This window comes from Eublepharis macularius, chromosome 17 (assembly GCF_028583425.1).
Source record: "Eublepharis macularius isolate TG4126 chromosome 17, MPM_Emac_v1.0, whole genome shotgun sequence".
In the NCBI taxonomy this organism is placed as follows: Eukaryota; Metazoa; Chordata; class Lepidosauria; order Squamata; family Eublepharidae; genus Eublepharis; species Eublepharis macularius.
Window position 1 is genome coordinate 39502761 of NC_072806.1, and position 6000 is coordinate 39508760.

A 6000-nucleotide genomic window follows, 5' to 3' on the forward strand; every position below is an offset into this window, starting at 1 on the left:
AAGAGGAGCTACAGCCAAAATTTGTAATGAAAGATGTGGAAGCCAGATTTATAGCAGTGGAATGTACCTGGAACTTAAAGAGAGTGTTGGTAGTCGGAGTTTATGCACCTAACGGTGCAAAAGAAAGCTTCTTTGAGGATTTGAGGAAGCAACTAGACGATCTTTCATATGACCAGATAATTCTTGCTGGAGACTTCAATGGAGTGACAAACTTGGAATTAGATAAAAAGACAATAACGGCACAAAAGAAAAGAGGACTATTACCAAAGCTCTTTTTTGAGTTGATACAACAGGAGACTCTAGAAGATGTATGGAGAAGAGAATATCCTAAAAGCAGACAGTTTACTTTTTATTCTGCAAGGCACTCTACATTATCAAGAATTGATATGATCTGGGCCTCAAAAGACTTAGCGTTATGGACTAAGGAGGTAGAAATAATGCCGATGGTAGGCTCAGATCACAATCCAATTATGTGGAAATTAGGGAAAAGGAGAAAAAGGAAAGCATGGAGAATAAATGAGGACTTGCTACAGGAAGGAGAGAATATGGAGATGCTGAGAAGAGAGACAAAGTTCTTCATACAATACAACGTGAATAAAGAAGTACCAACTGATAAAGTTTGGGATGCTTATAAGGCGGTTATAAGGGGCATACTAATGGACTTAAATGGTAGAGCAAGAAAAAAGAAAGAGGAGAAAAGACAAGAGATCGAGGAGAAAATAAAAGCCAAAGAAATACAGTTAAAAAAGAGACCAGGGAAAAAGAAATTATATCAGGAAATTAAAATACTTCAAGAACAGTTAACAGCAATGAGTAATAAAGAATTGGAGTGGAACCTTAAAAGACTGAATCAGAAAGCGTTTGAAGGTGCAAATAAAGCTGGGAAGTATCTGGCATGGCAATTGAAGAAGAGAAGGGAAAAGAAAATAATAAATAAAATTTGTGAAGACAATAAAACGTATTTGGAACAGACTACCATTAGTAGAGCCTTTTACAAATTCTACGCTAAGCTGTACAATAAGAAAGAGGTAAATAAAGAATCAATAGCGTCATATTTGGAGAAAATGAAACTTCCAGTAATCTCGGAAGTTTGGAGAAATAAATTGAACAGTGAAGTAACGGATGAGGAATTAAGTAAGGCAATACAATCTGCAAATCTAGGAAAGGCGCCAGGGCCAGATGGACTTACGGCTAAATTTTATAAGACAATGGCCAATGAACTGGCACCATTCCTAAAAGAGGTGATCAATGGAGTTTTAAGGGATCAAAGGATTCCAGATACCTGGAGTGAAGCGAATATATCATTGATCCCCAAAGAGGGCCAAGACTTGACTAATGTGAAAAACTATAGACCTATATCGTTACTTAACAACGACTATAAAATCTTTGCGAAGATACTGGCGGAGAGACTGAAGGGGTGGCTTTCGGAAGTTATCGAGGAGGAACAAGCAGGCTTTTTGCCAGACAGACAAATCAGAGACAATTTAAGGACAGTGATTAATGCTATTGAATATTATGATAAGCGTTGTGATAAAGAGGTTGGTTTCTTCTTTGTTGATGCTGAAAAGGCGTTTGACAATTTAAACTGGGATTTTATGTTTGCCACTATGGAAAAGCTACAATTGGGAGAAAGATTCATTAGAGCAATTAAGGAAATTTACAGAGACCAGACTGCAGCAATTGTGGTGAATGATGAAGCGACTAAGAAATTGACTATAAGTAAAGGAACAAGACAAGGTTGCCCGTTGTCTCCACTGTTGTTCATTTTGGTATTGGAGATCCTGATGATACAAATACGACAAGATGAAGAAATTCGAGGAATAAAAATAAAGGACTATTCATACAAGGTCAGAGCATTTGCGGATGATATAATGTTAATTGTAGAGGACCCATTGGAGAACATGCCAAAAGTGATAGATAAGATTAAGGAGTTTGGAGATTTGGCAGGTTTTTATATCAATAAAAAGAAGTCAAAGATATTATGTAAAAACATGACTAAGCAGAAACAACAATTGTTAATGGAAATAACGGATTGTGAAGTAACAAGCAAGGTGAAATATTTGGGAATCGAACTGACTGCTAAGAATATAGACTTATTTAAAAATAACTACGAAAAATTATGGACTCAGATAGAGAGAGATTTGATTAAATGGAACAGGCTGAATTTGTCATGGCTGGGAAGGATTGCAGCAGTTAAGATGAATGTGTTACCAAGAGTAATGTTTTTGCTACAGACAATACCAATCATCAGAGACTCTAAGCAATTCGAAAAATGGCAGAGGAAAATATCAGATTTTGTATGGGCAGGCAAGAAGCCTCGAGTGAAAATGAAAGTTCTACAAGACGCAAAAGAAAGAGGCGGAATGCAACTGCCCAATCTAAGACTTTACCATGACGCAATCTGCCTAGTGTGGTTGAAAGAGTGGATGACGTTAAAGAACAAGAAATTACTAGCCCTAGAGGGATACAAAAAAATATTCGGATGGCACGCATACCTATGGCATGATAAAGTAAAGGTGAACTCGATGTTCCTGCATCATTATATACGGAGAAGTTTATATACAATCTGGAAGAAGTACAGAATCTATTTACAAGAAGGAACCCCTTTGTGGGTAGTTCCATATGAGGTGATAGATCCGAGAGCTGTTGATAATGAGCAACAATGTTTAACTTATAAAGAAATAACTAGAATTGAAGCATCTAAACTCAGAATAAGGACTCAGGAGGAACTACTACCTTATTACGATTGGTTCCAGTATAGACAGATTAGAGATTTATATAACTCGGACTCTGTAAAGGGAGGTATACGAACAGAGAATTCGGAACTAGAGCAGACCCTTTTTAAAGAGGACAAGAAAAGAATATCTAAGGTATACCAAGTACTGTTGAAATGGTATACTGAGGATGAGATAGTCAAAGCACAAATGGTGAAATGGGCTATAAACTTCAACAAAGAAATAACAATGGAGGCATGGGAATACTTGTGGAAGACTACAATGAAGACAATGACATGCACTAGCATTAAAGAACATTTACAAAATGATCTATCGTTGGTACATGACACCAAAGAAGATTGCGCTAGGGAATTTGAACACTTCTAATAAATGCTGGAAATGCAGGAAGCACGAGGGCTCCCTCTACCATATGTGGTGGACGTGTGAGGTAGCTAGGCAGTACTGGGGGGAAATAATAAGAGAAATGAGTGAGATTTTACAATTTCAAGTAAATAAGAACCCAGAACTCCTGCTACTAAACTTGGGAATGGAGGGAATTCCAGCCCATCATAGGACGTTGATATTTTACATGACGGCAGCAGCTAGACTTTTGTATGCGCAAAAATGGAAAGTACAAGAAGTGCCAACTATTGAAGATTGGATTTACAAATTGCTGTATATGGCAGAAATGGATAAGATGACAAGAAAACTGAGAAATCTGGACTCAGGACAGTTTAACACAGACTGGGAGAAGCTGAAACAATATTTGGAGAAGAAATGGGAGGTGGGAGGAGAACTGTGGCAGTTTGAGAACTATTGAAGTACAATAAAATGTAGAGGGGGGTGACTTTACCGGGGGGGAGAAGAGGTAAAAGTGAATCTCTAAGCAGCTATGTTATTAGATTGATATATATAGAATAATAAATAGAATATTGATAGAAAATAACTAATCATAAGTGTTAACTATAAGAATTGACTAACTAATAATATTTTCTTTCTGATTCTGTATAATGTACCAAACTGAATATGATCAGCTGAAGGTATATATGAGTCAAATTGATTGATATCATATATAGATTTATGATTGAAGGGGAATAGAAATATTAATGTAAACAAATATAACCAAAATAGAGAGAAGAAGATAGAATGAATAACATATAGAGTATAAGTTAAACTGGCTGGTTTATATGAATGTATGGTTTACATAGTTTATGATATATAGAAATATTTGAAAATGGAATTATGAAAAAGGGGATAAATTGTTTATCCATTATGGAAAAAAGGGACTCATAGTTAGGGTACACAGCATTAAAAATAGTTAAAGAAGTATTGCTTAGAATAAAGGGAGAATATATATTTGTTAGATAGAGGAATATATAAAGAGTAAGGGAAAAGGGATAAAGGGTTGGAAAACTGTTGGAAGTCAACAAAAAGGGGGGGGAAAGGGAGGGGGTTAGAAAGTGGGAAATGGGAAAATTGATTGTAATGTATAAACATTTGATTCTAACCCAATAAAAATTTTTTCAAAAAAAAAAAAAAAGGATCCCTGCACACTTCCTTAGTGAACCCTTACGAGAACCTAAAGATTCACTTGATTTGCAAATTCAACATGCTTTAGTGAACCAGGGAGATTCTAATGGATCATGTAAGATTTCTCAACCCATACCTGCTGTCCTAGAAAAGTGTTGATGTCTGCTGTATGGTGCTGTATTGGCACCAAACTTAGGTCTTCCACAGAGAGAGAGAGAGAGAGAGAGAGCCTGGAGCTGTTAGCCTGGCTCTCTTAGATTTTGTTCTCCAGCCATGTGTTTTTGCCAAGGAGCTCGCGTGAAAAAGGGTGGGGGTGGGGGGGAATAGCCTTGCAGGCTGGCTTGATAAATGCCAAGGCAAAAGCAGGGAGTTTAACCTTCACCTGACATTTACATTTGGGAGCAGGGACATTTATCTGTCAGTAACATTCTGTTCTGTTGGCATTTATTATCTCTTTGTACCATAATTACATTTTTTCTAAGTGGGCTATCTAGTCAATATTGATGTTCTAGTGTTGCTAGAAAATATTGCACTTGCCAGTGGAGGCATGCAGACTTTGGCATTTGTTTTTGAAAAGATCAATGTTTGGCATGTCCGCACTGCATTTATCAGGGCTGCAACACAGCGATTTAATCTACCCAGAGCATCTCAACTGAGAGCCAGTTTGGTGTAGTGGTTAAGAGTGCGGGACTCTAATCCAGAGAACTGGGTTTGATTCCCCACTTCTCCACTTGAAGCCAGCTGGGTAACCTTGGGTCAGTCACAGCTCTCTCAGAGCTCTCTCAGCCCCACCCACATTACAGGGTGATAACATACCTTGTAAACCACTCTGAGTGGGCGTTAAGTCATCCTGAAGGGCGGTATATAAATAAAATATGATGATGAAGAAGAACAAGAAGAAGCAGCAGGTGGTTTTTAAGTTTTAAAGGGATTTTTGAAATACAAGTACTCATAAAAATGGCAGGTGGCAAGTTCTGTTTAGAAGAGACATTGCTCTCCTGTGAGTGAGAGAGGGACCCTTTGACGTGGTCTGTCAAGGGCCTTGCATGCTCATGCTACTATATAACCATGCTTCTCTTTTGGTTAAATCATGCCTTTGATACTGAGTAGCCGAGCCATCAGAGCCCTCCTGTGTTTCAAAGGCTGGAATAGAATCCAGGATTTCAGAACTGCCACAGTTAGAAAGCAAAAGTGAAAACTTGCTTAGAAGGTTAAAACAAATCAGAATCTAGATTTTAATATTTATGTCATTTATAGTCCGCTTTGCTCACTGAGACTCAAGGTGGATTACATAGTGTGAGATTAGTTCAATCAGTAGCAAAGACAAGGGCAGACATTTCCATAAACAACATCATAGGGTAAATAAATACAAGTTTACAAAGACATAACATTAGCAAGAATCCAATACAGAGTTGAAGAATTGCTGAAACAACAGTTCTAGGACTGACATTAGACAACATGAAGCACAGGTAGTATATAAGAGTACATCTTTAAAGCAACAAATAATCTATAAGGCAACATAGAATCATAGGGTTGGAAGGGATCTCTAGGGTCATCTAGTCCAACCCCCTGCACAATGCAGGAAATTCACAACACCCCCCCCCCCCCGACTGCCCCAGTGACTCCCCTGCTCCATGCCCAGAAGATGGCAAAACACCTCCAGGATCCCTAGCCAAACCAGCCTGTGGAAAACTGCCACCCAACCCCAAGGTTGCAATCAGCACCACCCTGGGCATGTAAGAAGGGCCACGAAGAC